Source organism: Tursiops truncatus, chromosome 20 (genome assembly GCF_011762595.2).
Source record: "Tursiops truncatus isolate mTurTru1 chromosome 20, mTurTru1.mat.Y, whole genome shotgun sequence".
NCBI classification, from domain to species: Eukaryota; Metazoa; Chordata; class Mammalia; order Artiodactyla; family Delphinidae; genus Tursiops; species Tursiops truncatus.
The window spans coordinates 44,667,950-44,682,863 of NC_047053.1; positions in this window are offsets into that span (position 1 = coordinate 44,667,950).

Below are 14,914 nucleotides of genomic sequence, written 5' to 3' on the forward strand. Positions count from 1 at the left end.
TGTTGTGAGCTAATTTTACACTTTTTAAATTAAGTGAGGGCCAAACAAAACACATATGCTGGTTGACCACTGCCCAGAAGACATGTTTAGAACTTCTACTCTGAAACTTAGGATGTTCTGTCGTTTCTGATGCAGTGATAGTGATTTTGCTGATAACTGATAGGCAAAGAGGTCAAGAGCAGGCACAGGAAAGCCAATGTCACCATCATCCACAAGCCAATTCCATCTGGATGGCCTCCTCTGCAGGTATCCCACTGGGAGAGGTCCAAAGAGCAGGAGAAACTGAAGGCTGGGAAGGAGGGTGGGGGGAACAGCCGCCTTGTGACTGCTAACTGGTTTGGTTATAGGATTCTTATATAACTCATGGAAAATGCATCATTTTTGAATTATCAGATTATCTTCATCCTGGCACGAGAGGCACAAAGACCAGACAACCTCATCTAATGGACAAAAGATGGGCTTGCAAGCTCTATTTAAAGAGGAGCCCTCATTGCCTCTTGCACCAGACACGGAATTTAAGACAACACTGGACAGGGCTCTGGGGAAGAGACCATGGGTGGTGAATCACCCTGGCTGACAGAACTAATATGGATGTAACGTCTCCCCACATCCCACCCTTCACTTCAATACCAGGGACCTTTTTCATCTCCCACACTGGCCAGTTCTTCTTCTCAAACAAGGCAAGTGGCACAAAGCTCAGAAAGGCACAGTTTCAAATCCTCCCTCCACCATTTGCTGGCTGTGAGTTTAGGCAGGTGAAACCTTTGGAATCTCAGTTTTCTCCATCTTTAAAATGTAACTAACACGTGTGATATGACACACCCCTTGATAAGCTATAATCAGAAGGCACTTCATCTCTTCGGTACCTGTTCCCAAAATCTACATCCCCAGTCTTACCATGAGAAAACATCTGACGAGCCCAAATTGAGGAAGGTTATACAGAATGTCTGAGTGGACTCTTTGAAAGTGTCAAGATAAAGAAAAACAAGGATCGACAGAAACCATCATAAATTGGAGGAGACTAAGAAGACAGGACAACTCAGTGCAACGTGGTACCTGGGACTGGATGCTGGGATCGGAAAAGGTCGTGAGTAGAACTGGTGAGACCTGAATAAAGTCTGTAGTTTAGTTTTTAAATCATTGGACTAGTAGCTCTTCCTTTTCAAATCCCTTTCCCCTTTCTCTTCCTTTCTCAAACAATTCAGTCCTCAAACTTAGTTGGGACAGAGCAAGGTGGGCGCCCACCGTCGAAGGAGGTGGGGAGATGTGGTGACCCAGAGTGGGTGCCCACGTAGCGGGGAACCTGACATAAGGAGTCAGAGCCCGAGCAGGGTGGGAAGAGTGTCCATCCAGGAGTGGCCTGGAATGAGGGGTCAGAGGCCAACAGTGAGAGGAAAGCATGGCTGTTCAAGAAGAGAGTGACAAGTATGGAAGGGAGAAGGCTGGAACAAACCCTGTGGTGTTGGATGGAAATCGGACACAGTGTGAACTCATGGCTTGCAGGATATACAGAGATACATGAATCATTACAGAGATGAGTGTTTAATAGGCCGAGTTTCAGTTTTGCAAGATGTGGATGGATGGTGGTGAAGGTTATACAACAATGTGAATGTACTTAAGGCCGCTAAACTGTACACTTAAAAATGGTTAAGATGGGGGACTTCCCTGGTGGTCCAGTGGTAAAGACTCCACCTTACAATGCAAGGGGCTCGCATTCAATCCCTGGTCAGGGAACTAAGATCCCACATGCCACGGGGCAACTAAGCCCGTGCACCACAACTACTGAGCTCATGCACCTTAATTAGAGAGCCCGCATGCCGCAAACTACAGAGCCCACATGCTCTGGAGCTCGCACGCCACGACTAGAGAGAAGCCTGCTCACCACAACGAAAGATCCCGCATGCCTCAACGAAGATACCCCGTGCCGCAACTAAGACCTGATGCAGCCAAAAATAAATTTTAAAAAAATAAAAAGGTTAAGATGGCAAATTTTACATTATGTGTATTTTACCACAGTTTTTTAAAATGATAAATGTAGATGTAAATGATTGTGTGTATGTCATGTTGTATGTGTGTGTCATATTGTGTGTGTGTGTGTGTACACACCTACATTCCCTCCCTCTGTCCACTGAAAGGGACTGGGAGGCCTTGCCCTGGTAGCAATGAGCACAGTCAGTATTCAGATCTTGACTTCGAAATATCATTTTCACTAAAACCAACCATGTTCCTTGGAGAAATGGCTGATTCCAGGGTTGAAACAGGAAAATACAAGATGAGTCTAGAACCTCTAGTGCTAGAAAGCTCAAAGAATGACAGATCATGGCCAAAGGACACAGCAACTAGCTTGAGTGGGCTCCCACCAGCCACACCGGGAATAATTTAATTATCAAACTAAGTAATGAGAGTAATGGACGGTAACCCACTGAATCCACAAGCCCATGCAGACATAAATAAAGTACTTGCCCAAGATCATGAGGGGGTAAGGTGGACACTCACTTTTTCCTGTTTCATTTTTTCCTATTTAAAAAAAAAACGCTTTGAGTGGGAAGGATATGACACATAGAGCAAACTGGAGGCCCATAAAATTCCTAGAGAGACAGTCCGGGACATATGGACTTCTGAGATCTGTCCAGTGTCATTTCCTGTTGGTGGGGAGGGAAGGTGCAGGAGGTGCCAGTGAGGCATGGGATGTGGGAGGGGAGCGGGAAAGAGGGGATGGGGCTGGGCTACCAGCTGCTGCTTCTGATGGCCCCCTGCAGTGGTCTCTGCCCTGCAGAGTGAGCTGCTCCACCTCTGGTTCACATCGAAGGATAAAAGCGAACGGGTTTCTGAGCTGGAAGAAGCCCAGAAGACTTGGCCAAGCCTGCTGCTTAGACACGAGGGCACAGCATCACCTCTTCTGTGGGTCACCAGGCCTGGCCAGCTCCCCAGGGCCTGAAAAGGGGCCGTGGTTGGAATGAGGCCATCTGCTTAGAACCCCATTATCTGGGCCCAGTTCTGCCTAATGTACAAAACAGCATCATCATGTGTACAGAGGGGCAGGTTCTATGACTTGCTGTTGATTCATTTCAGGACTAGAATGAAGCTGGATCTGTGCACACACCAAATGCAATCGCCTCCACCTACAGGGCTTGTCTGTGCCTCCCGTGGTACCTCCCTTGGCTGGGAAGGCACAACTGCTTGCTGTGGAATCTGGAGAAATTTCTTAACTTCTCTGAGCCCCAGTTTTTCCATCTGGAAAATGGGAACAAAAATTCCTTCCTCACGGGCCACAGTAAGCCTATTAGAGTCACGGGGACAAAAGGCCCATTCAAACCCAGAAAGCTCTCCATCTGTGTCTGCCATTCCTATTGGTCATTTGGATACCAGTATTCTCTCTTCTATTGGGTAGTAAAAATCTTAGGGGGGGAAAAAAGGACTTTTTCTTCCAGGCTTTGTACCCCAGCAATTAGTACCATCTCTGACAGTATGAGGCAGGAGACAGACAGATGACATTTCATTTTCTGGTTTTACTATTTGGTGGTTGTGTGACTCCAAAAGGAAGCTTCCTTAACCTCTCTGAGCCTCAGTTTCTTTCTCTGTAAAGGTGGAATCCTTGCCCCTGTGACCCACGTGTTTGTGAGAATTGAGAGAGGCAATGCCTGTCAGGGTATATGTGCTATTTTTCTTCCCAGACTCATATTAAAGGCTCAAAGAATAGCTGTTGAGTTGAAGGAACGCACATCAGGAAAACATCTCTTAAAACCATCCAGCTTTGGCCCTTTCTCTGCCTGGCATTAGTTCTTTCCTCTTCAAAAATTGGCAGCTGCCAGAAAAGAGCTGATTCAGTCTGAGGAGAGCTCTGAGTCTCATATCCCAGCCAGTGGAGGTCTCAGCTTCCTACCTTGGTCTCGCCTGTTGCTGTCCTCAAATATATAGAAAGGACATGGCCTCTTTGCCAGATGCAACCAGCTTCTCTTCTCCGGTGCCCTCCTGGGTGTTCCCTGGGAGCCACGCGGCTTCAGTGGGACTCTTATCTGTGGCTAAGAGCCCCGGCCAGAAATCAGGTCTGCAGAGCAAAAGGGTCTGGGTTCTAGGGTACCACCTTCCTTGGTCCTTTGGAGAAGAAGGTGAAACCAGAGAGGCTGGTTACACCTTAGCAAACCATTTGGCCTCCTTGTGCCTCAGTTTTCTTATCTGTTAAAAGGGCTTATAGATACTACCCACCTTACAGAGTACAATAAGGCTTCCTTAGAGGTTCGAGTATGTAAGGGGCATACTTAGTACAGTACCTGGCACATAATAAGTGCTCACTCAGTGATCACTATTATGAACGTTAGTTCTCATTTGGAATCTCTCCAGCCCTAAATAATTCCTCCTGAGTAGCTTAGAAGTTGCCAGGGTTCAAACTCAACTCTGCTTTACCAGGGGAACTGCGGGAGAGTTATTCTCTCATTTGGTTTCTCTCTCTTCCTTTCACAAGTGAGGAATCCAGGGACTTCCCTGGTGGTCCAGGGGTTAGGACTCTCAGCTTCCACTGCAGGGGGCACGGGTTCGATCCCTGGCTGGGGAACTAAGATCCCACAAGCCACACCGTGCAGCCAAAAAAAAAAAAAAAAAAAGTGAATCATCTGATCACCCAGATTCTAATACACCCAATTAACCCCTCTCCTCCTCCAAAAATTAAGTCAATCCCTCAAACAATCACCCACCTAACTACCAGCCACAATCTAACTACCCCCCTGAAACTCGGACACTGCTCAGGGTAATCAGCACACAAAATTGAAAGCTTCTGCTTTAAGCTCTTATTTGAAACCTTGAAACAAGAAAAAGAGCAGAAGCAGCAGCCTTCCCCATCTCTGTGAAATCCTAAATTAAAAAAACCTCAAAATAAAAAACCAAAGATAAATTTTATACATAATTTTAAAATATAACTGCATACTCTATTCCATAATATAATTATTATATATTAACAAAATAATTCTAGAATATACATCATTTCCATGTGTGTGTATACACTCAACCAAAGGCTAAGAGAAAGGCTGTCACACTCAAAAGCAAAATGGAACAAATTACACAGCCTTTGCATGACAAGAAAGAGCTAGAGGAATAACTTTGTGGAGGGCCGCCAAGTTTTCTCTGAAGCAGCTGTTGAAATTTGCTTCATGATTACAGTGGGATGTGATTGTAGGTGAGGACTGGGGACAGGTTCTTTGAGTAACTGTTTAGATCATTTTGCACAGCCTTAAATATATTGTGCTCTCAAAAAAATCTATTCACTTATCTATCTGTCTGAAATTTGTCTCCCTCCATCCTTAAACTCCTGCTTTTTTAAATTAAGACTAATTAAGAGCTTACTTGTTGAGCTGTTTATCTATTCACCCTTAAAACATCCCTAGGAGTTTGATACTAGTTTCATCCGCAATTGGCTGACTTGGAAAGTGAGGCACAGAGCAGTTAAGTAACTTTCTGGAGGTCACACAGCTATGCAGTGCCAGAGTCAGAATTCAAACTCAAATCTGTCTGATTCCAGAGCCCACACTCTTAACCACTAGGCTCTACTGCCTCCCTGTGGTGGGTTTTCCAGTCAGGAGGAAGCCACCAGCTTTCACAAATCCCTCCCTACCTGATAACACACAGAACTCAGTGCCCCCCTGTTGCTTCTCATAACAAGCCCCACACCTTGTGTTTACATTTTCAACACGCATAAAATATTAATCCACCAGGAGAAAAAAGTACATTGGTTTGAGTTTTTTTAAACCAATAACTTCCACTTTCTCTGACTCTAGGCCATCGTAAGGAAAGCATTTTTTTCTCACCCTCCTATGTGAAACCAAAAGAATTCACTCACTGTCAACTCTGGATCTGGGGTAGGTTACATCTCCGAAGTTTTAGAAACATCTTGTTCTTCACATCGGTGCTTCAGATACCTCCAGATGGCAGGAAGGCAGGTTTATTTTCTTCCTGTTAAAACTTTTTTTTTTTTTTTTTTTTTTTTGCGGTACGCGGGCCTCTCACTGTTGTGGCCTCTCCCGTTGCAGAGCACAGGCTCCGGACGCGCAGGCTCAGCGGCCATGGCTCACAGGCCCAGCCGCTCCACGGCATGTGGGATCTTCCCGGACCGGGGCACGAACCGGTGTGCCCCTGCCTCGGCAGGCGGACTCTCAACCACTGCGCCACCAGGGAAGACCCCTGTTAAAACTTTTGAAGTTTAAAGCAAAAGTTTTTGGCCTCGGAGGCTGGTTTCGTGCTACGGTGGGTGAGGCTTGGGGTGGCAGGGGGGAGGGTCCTGGTGGGTGGGGCTGGTTTGATGTATCTGGTGGGATTAGGAGCAAATGTGTAGAAGATTAGAACAGAGCCGATGGGGTCTGTGGGAGATGGATTGAATTAAGGTTTGATTAGCTATTTGGTTCCTTACTATTTACCAAGTAATGTGGAAGGTGACAAAAAAGCAGCCCAAGAAAAGGGCAAAGAAGAGAGTGGGGGAGGTGATGCCACCTGGGATGTGTCATTCCCCTTCTCTGCGCCTCGGTTTACCCATTTGAGAAAGAGGAGGTGGAATTAGTCTCTTCTCTCCCTTGCGGATCTAATTCCATGACTGATATGTGCCTTCTCTTCATTTCTCCCAAATTGTTGTCCCAGTTTTCTGAGTTTTCACTGGTATCATGATGAAGGCACTTTGTGCCCATCTATTGGGAAAGTAAGTGTGTGTGTGTGTGTGTGTGTGTGTGTGTGCATTCAGTGTGAATGCCTGTTTTATGCATATCATATGCCTGCCACTGTTCTGGGTACTGTGATGAGTGCAGCAGACAAGGTAAAACCCTGTACACACAAATATCCAAGTCCTCCTCTCCCTGGACACACCACTGAACTACACTTCCTGGCCTCCTGTGAAGTTAGGCAGAATCACGGAACAGTTCTGGCTGGTGAAATGTGGGCAGAAGTGATATATGTGATTTCCTGGCCTGGTCCCTAAGAACACAGCTGTGGTCGTCCATGCTCTGTCTTCCCTGTTTGGTTGGTCAGATACTAAACCCCTAGAAAATGACAGAGCCATTTGTGGATGGAAGAAACCTGAGTCCCTGAATGAGCATGTGGAGCAGAGCGCCCCCCCCCCCCCGCCACACACACAGACACACGAACCTGCATCAGAACCTTGATGTGAGCAAGAACTAACCTCTTTGTGTTAAGCCACTGAGATTTTAGGGTTCTTGGGCCTATAAGCAATGCTTTTTCGGGAAATAAAAGCACTGCAAACAAAGTAAAGGGATAGTGATTAGGGAAAGGGGTGATGTCATGAAGAAGTAACATTTGAGGCAAGACCTAAGGATGAGAAGAATGAGTCACATGGAGATGTGTGGGGAGACTACCTCAGGAAGAGGGAACAGCACAAGCAAAGGCCCTGTGGCAGCAGCAAGGTTACAGTTTGAGGAATAGAGGAAAGGCCAGTGTAGCTGGAGCACAGTGAGCTTGGCAAAGTGTGAGAGATGAGGTCAGAGGGGTGGGTGCCCGATGGCAGCTAGTTCACAGAAGGCCTTGCAGGCTGCAGTGGGTTTTATTCTAAGTGTGATGTGAAGCCATTGGAAAGTATGAAATGGAGGAGTGATAGGATATGATTTGTGTTTTTAAAGACCCCTCTGTGGCTGAAGTCAGATTGGTGGTTACTTCTGGCAGCTGGGGAGTGGGGACTAGGGGTTAAGGTTATGGAGGGGAGGGTTGAGGGAAAGATTAGTAGGTGATTGACTGGAGAGGGGCCTGAAGGAACCTTCTGGGGTCCCAGAAATGTCCCATATCTTGATCCAGATGGTGGTTACCTGGGTGTGTCCATAGGTAAAAATGCATTGAGCTATACGCTTAAGATTAGAGCATTTTACACACATTACTGTGTGTATATTTACCTCAATAAAATCAAATAAAGACAAATGAAGCAACCTAATGTCCATTGACAGATGAATGGATAAAGAAGATGTGGTACAGGGACTCCCCTGGCGGTTCAGTGGTTAAGACTCTGCACTTCCACTGAAGGGGGTGAGGGTTCGATCCCTGGTTGGGGAACTAAGATCCCACAGGCTGCACAGTGCAGCCAAAAAAAAAAAAAGAAGAAGAAGATGTAGTACATATATACAATGGAATATTACTCAGCCTTAAAAAATGAAAAAATGCCATTTGCAGCAACATGGATGGACCTAGAGATTATCATACTAAGTGAAGTAAGTCAGACAGAGACAGACAAATATCATATGACATCACCTATATGTAGAATCTAAAAAAAAAAAATGATACAAGTGAATTTATCTACAAAATAGAAACAGACTCACAGACTTTAAAAACAAACTTATGGTTACCAAAGGGGAAAGGTGGGGGGGGCAGATAAATTAGAAGGTTGGGATTAACATATACACACTATTATGTATAAAATAGATAGGACTTCCCTGGTGGCACAGTGGTTAAGAATCCACCTGCCGGGCTTCCCTGGTGGTGCAGTGGTTGAGAGTCTGCCTGCCAATGCAGGGGACACGGGTTCAAGCCCTGGTCTGGGAAGATCCCACATGCCGCGGAGCAACTAGGCCCGTGAGCCACAACTACTGAGCCTGCGCGTCTGGAGCCTGTGCTCCACAACAAGAGAGGCCGTGACAGTGAGAGGCCCGTGCACCGCGATGAAGAGTGGCCCCCACTTGCTACAACTAGAGAAAGCCCTCGCACAGAAACAAAGACCCAGCACAGCCAAAAGTAAATAAAATAAATAAATAAATAACAGTTTACGCTTAAAAAAAAAGAATCCACCTGCCAATGCAGGGGACACGGGTTCAAGCCCTGGTCTGGGAAGATCCCACATGCCGCGGAGCAACTAAGCCCATGCACCACAACTACTGAAGCCCGCGCTCTAGAGCCTGTGCTCTGCAACAAGAGAAGCCACTGCAATGAGAAGCCCGCACACCGCAATTAAGAGTAGCCCCCGCTCACCACAACTAGAGAAAGCCCGCGCACAGCAACGAAGACCCAACACAGCCAAAAATAAATTAATTAATTAAATTAAATAGATAACCAACAAGGACCTACTGTATAGCACAGGGAACTCTCCCCAATACTCTGTAATAACCTATATGGGAAAAGAATCTGAAAAAGAATGGATATATGTATATGTATAACTGAATCACTTTGCTGTACACCTGAAACTAACACAACATTGTAAATCAACTGTACTCCAGTATAAAATAAAAAGTAAATTTTAAAAAAGTCACGGGAATTCCCAGGTTAGTCCAGTGGTTAGGACTCTGAGCTCTCACTGCTGAGGGCCTGGGTTCGGTCCCTGCTTGGGGAATTAAGATCCCTCAAGCCGTGTGTCACAGCACCCCCCTCCCCCCCCCCACAAAAAAAAGTATATTAAAGAAAGACAAATGAAAAGGAGAAATCCAGGGGAAGATGTCGTTAAGAGTGAGCAAGTTTTACCAAAAAACAAGTCCCGGGGACTCCCTGGTGGTCCAGCGATTAGGTTGCGGGCTTTCACTGCCGAGGGCCCTGGTTTGATCCCTGGTCGGGGAACTAAGATCCCACAAGCCCGACGACTCAGCCAAAAAACAAACAGAAAACAAGTCCCTCGGGCTGCTGCATGAACCAGAGGGGTACTTGCTGTTCCGGTTTTACTCTCTGTTAGGGAGACAGGGAGAAGAAAGGGAGCATGTCCTTCTCATTGTCACCGGCTTGAGTTTTACCTTTTAAAGGCAAATTGGTTTCATGTTCTTCTTTTTCCCTGTTCTATCTCAAGAGACAGAGTCTCTGCCTCTACTGTCCACATCCTGGCCCATCTCTGCCCTCCAATGCCACGCGCTGCCCTGCCTCTGTGCTGTTTCCATCCTGCAGTGCAGCATCATCCAACCGGGAGGCCATATTCAAATGTTGCCAATGGCCTCAATAATCCCTTTAATGTAATTTTTCCCCCAGTCAAGGATCCAGTCCCAGATCAGGGACTGCATTTAGTTGTTGTTATGGATTGAATAGTTTCCCCACAAAAAAAAAAAAAAAAAGATATGTTGAAGTTCTAACCGCCAGGACCTCAGAATGTGACTTTATTTGGAAATACAGTCTTTACAGAGGTAATCAGGTTAAACTGAGGTTATTAGAGTGAGCACTAATCCAATATGAATGGAGTTCTTTTATTTTATTCTTTTTTTTAATTTTATTTACTTTTTTTTTTGGCCACTCTGCACAGCTTGTGGGATCCTAGTTCCCCAAGCAGGGATTGAACCCGGGCCCTTGGCAGTGAAAGCACAGAATCCTAACCACTGGACCACCAGGGAATTCCCGAACGGAGTCCTTTTAAAAAGGGAAGTTTGGACGCAGAGACAGACACGCATCGAGGGACAATGACGTGAAGAAAGGCAGGGGGAAGACGCCATCCATCTACAAGTCAAGGGCAGAGGTTTGTTACAGACCCTTCCCTCACATTCCTCCGAAGGAACCAACCCTGCTCACACCTTGACCTCAGACTTGTGGCCTCTAGAACTTGAGACAATACATTTCTGTACTTTAAGCCCCCCAGTTTGTGGTATTTTGTTACTGCAGCTCTAGGAGGCTAAGACAGTTGTCAGGTCACTTTAATAGCCCTTCTGACTCGACTGGAAAAGGAGCAGATGATCCACCATACGAGCCCCGAGGCCGTAGGCTGCCCGGCATTTGGAGCAAGTTTTCGGGCATCCACAGCACCCATCTGGTGAGATCTGACTGGACTTTCTGCCTTTAAATGTCCACCTGGGGTGTTGGGTGGGCCAGTGCCCAGGGCTGGGCCCTGGGGGAACCCAGGGGGCACCAAGACTTGGACGCTGCCCTCAGGCTGCCCATGGGCAGCAGGATGGAGGGGACACCCTTCCCCCAAGGAACAAGGTAGACACAGCTTGGTGAGGGCGGCAGGAGGAGGAGGCCAAAGGGGGCAGCAGAGAGAAGGGAGGGGCCACATGGGGATGTCCAGGGGGCTCCCTGGGGGAGATGAAGGTTTCTCAGGTTTTCTCCATGAAGGACAGGTTTTAAGAGTTTTTTTGTTTGCTTTGGGGTTTTGGGGGTTTTTTTGGCTGTGCTGTGCAGCTGATGGGATCTTAGTTCCCTGACCAGGGATCAAACCCACACCCTCGGCAGTGAAAACGCAGAGTCCTAACCACTGGACCACCAGGGAATTCCCCAGTTTTTAAGTTTGCAAAAAAGAAAGACTGAAGTAAAATTCCTGGTCTTTGTCTATTGGCTGAATTTCCCTGTGGCTGCCTCTTGCTGAAGGTGGGACAAACGGTGACAGCCTGCGGTCTCCCTGGCAGCTGGGCCTTGAGGAAGGAGAAAAGAAATAGCTGCTTGCTGAATAGGCCCTGTCAGAGAAACAGAGCAGCTCATTCACTGCAGGAAAAACAGGACCTCAAAGCTCTGGGGCCTGACCGTGAACCATGCAAAAAGTGGTTCCTTTTCCACAAAGATCGCTCACAAGATGCACAATGCACCCGATTCCCAGGGCACCTGGTGCGGTGAGAGGTGTGTCTTCAACACCCCATGGTTTGGGAGATTGTCATCACCCGCAGGGCTGAGCCCAGGAACCCAGGGTGCTTCCAGGAGCTTAGACCTAGATCTGAATGGGCTGAAAGGTCACCAATGTAAGATATATGGCTAAGAGGGAAGACACAAGCCAACACTGAGTCACTTTGAACCTTCAGATCCGGGCTTTTCAACCTCAGCACTATCGACATTTTGGACAAGATCTTTATTGACATTTGGACAAGATTCTTTATTGCGGGGGGTCTGTTCTGTGCATTATAGTACATTCAGCAGGATTCCTGACGTCTACCCACTCAGATGCCAGTAGCGTCCCTTTCCCCAAGATGCAACAACCCCGAATGTTTCCAGATTGTCAAACATCCCCTTGGGGGTTGCAAAATCACCTTTGATTGAGAAACACTGCTTTAGATAAAAATTCACCTTAGACTTGTTAAATTTTTTTGCAATTACCTGAAATCTACCTCAAAAGTCTAAATGACCCAATTTCAACACCAGTATTTGAACCCCACTGAATGCAACAGAAAGCAAATCAAGGAGGCAATTAATTACATACTGCCTAACTTGCTGCTTCCTTGTAGCTCCAGTTGCATTTGGCTGTTGGCTTTCCTTCCTCTCCACTGTTTGAATTGTTGCTGTGCAGAGCAAAAACAGCTTCAGCTCCACCTCAGAGCTGGCCGCATTTCAGCAACGGCTGGGAGGACTCTCATGGGGCTTTCCAAGCTTAATTAGTTCATATTTGTCAAGTTCCTTAGGAAGCTCAGGCCAGGATGCTATGGGAAGTCCAAGTTACTGGGATTCTCGCCACACTCTTTAAAAGAACATTCCCACATAAAAAGGCTGGGGTAAGCCAGAAAAGAGCTCATAGGAGCGTGTGTGTGAATAGTGAAGGCGTCCTTGGGAAGTGCATTTGAGACCATAAAGAAAGAGAGTAATACTTTCCAACTTTCTGGCCCTCCTCCTATTCTCTAGAGCAGGAAATTATTTAAAGTATTTCCTGAACAGCTGAAGTATGTTAGAAACCTGCTAGCATTCTCTACATTATCTCCAGGAAATAGACCCCGAAGAATTTCTTTGCAACAAGAAACTATTCGGGCTCTGTTGCTCATTTCCACCTGAATGGGATGGATACTCTCATTCTGGGAACTGGAGATAGCAATCTTGTTAGATCATTTTGATGTCATACTCAGTGTCCGAAAGAACATTCCCTGAAAGAGAACTCTCTTAGCGTGTGTGTGTGTGCGTGTGTGTGCGCGCGCGCGCGCGTGTGCGTGCGTGTGTGTGGAGACAGAGAGAAACTTTCTTTGCCAGGTAATTTAGCATCATCAGTAATAGCTTGCTAGTTATCTAGTTACCCCCACTTAATCTCCAGGGTGGGGTAAGAATGAGGTCAACCTCTTCTGTTTTAGGCAGAATTCTAGAATGTGCAACAAAAGGAAACTGATTAGTCCCATCCCACCTCTAGAGATTTGCTCTCTCCAAGGCTTGAGCCCATAAATCTCTCAGGGTGGGGGTCCACAGGCATCCTGCCCCCCAAGCCAAGTTTAAGCCTCCCAAGCAAATCGATGTTGGGATGTTGGTGAGGTCACGGGACGGAGAGCCATCTGGGAGCCAGCTGTGACTTTGGCTAGCAAATTCCCCCAGCCTCCTAGGAGAAGGGCAAGCATGATTACCCCAGCAGAAATACCAGGGGGAAATGGCAGTCGTTACATCCAGAGCAAAGCACAAGGCCTAGAAAGAAAGCCAATTTCTGAAGAGAATGACAGATCTGATTATGCTGGTGAAGGCCAGGCAAGTTCCCTGCTTCCTTAAGAACAGTTAGGAACCACTCCCCCTGCGGCAGCCGTGCTCAGGATCCAACCCTGGGAAGTGTGTGATTTGCCTCTCGGAGACCTGGCAGCAGGATGGGGAGCCAAACAGTATTTTTGTTGCCGCCCGCCCTCTGGGGCCTCCAGGGAAGCCAAACTTGAGGCCAAAGAGAGAAATACAAACCCCTGCCATCTTCTCTTGCCGGGGACAAAGGCACCACATTCTTCGTGTGCTTCATCATGCTTTTGGAATGAATGTCCACCAAATGCCATCTTTTAGGGACAGCAGTTAAAACTCCCGTTCAACCTGAGCTCTTCAGTCAAATTACAGCTAAATTCTTGGCCTGAGGTCTTAAAGGACTGCGTGAAGCGGGCTCAGATGGTGACGTTCAAGAAAATAAAGCACGCCTCAAATGTGTAGAAAATAAATTGGAAAGATCTACACCTGAAGTTTCTAATATTTTGAAGGTGGCTACACCTTTAAGAACCTAATTTTCATCAGCCTATGAGCCCCTTTCTCAGAAAAGCTCATACTCATGTATCTAACAGTAAACTTTGCATACGATTTCAGGGGTTCATGGGCCCCTTAAGGTGTATCCTGGATCTCAGGTTATTCACATTAAAAATTTCTCTCTCTACAATCTACTATGTATAAAACAAATAAGCTACAAGGATATATTGTAGAGCACAGGGAATATAGCCAATATTTTATAATAACTATAAATGGAGTATAATCTATAAAAATTTTGAATCACTATTGTACAATTAGTTGTACACCTGAAACTAATATTGTAAATCAACTGTACCTCAATTTAAAAAATCCAATACTGTTCACGTGTTTAAGTAAATGCCTTGTGGTTATATTTTTTCCTTGTTTTCTTTTTTAATAAAGTTTAAAATAACTTGAAAAAAAAGAATTCCTATCTATGAAAAAATATACAATCCAATGGTGGGACTTTAGGCTATTTTAATCTTTGTGGTGTTGTATTTTTTAAATTTTCCAAAATTAGCATTAGTTTTGTAACTAGGACAAGTTATTTTACAAAGTTACCAAAAAGAAAGAAAAGAAAGAAGTTTCATATTCACTAAGTTAATGTTTCCTTGGAATGACAGACATTGGCTGAGAAGATGGTCAAAAATGTAGTGGGGGGATACTCACTGGTCACCTAAAAGTTTGGTCCAAGCCAAAGAGTTTGAAAAGGTCTTCTCATTTCTACGTGTTTTCCCACATTTCTCCTGTTGTCCAACAGTTTTGCTAAAAAAATCATATGTGTCTTTCGTAGCTACAATCAGAACAGCCTTCTGATCCTTAGATATCTATATTATCCTTCAACTTTTCATTCATTTTGAATGAATTCAAAGTTTCTGATTCATCCAATCCTTTCTCAAGTTCCCTTGTTTTTGTGGCTAAGCTTCCAATATCTCTACCTGAACCTGTTTTCTAAACATCCAACCTTTTTCAGAGCAGAAAATACAGCTTTGTTTGGCTGTCTCACTGTGAAATGTTTGCTCACTTAAGGAACTTTATATCACTCTTAAGTAAAGGCCAATTTGTTGTCTATAGTGACAAGTTTCTAAGCAAACCATTACCAAGCTGG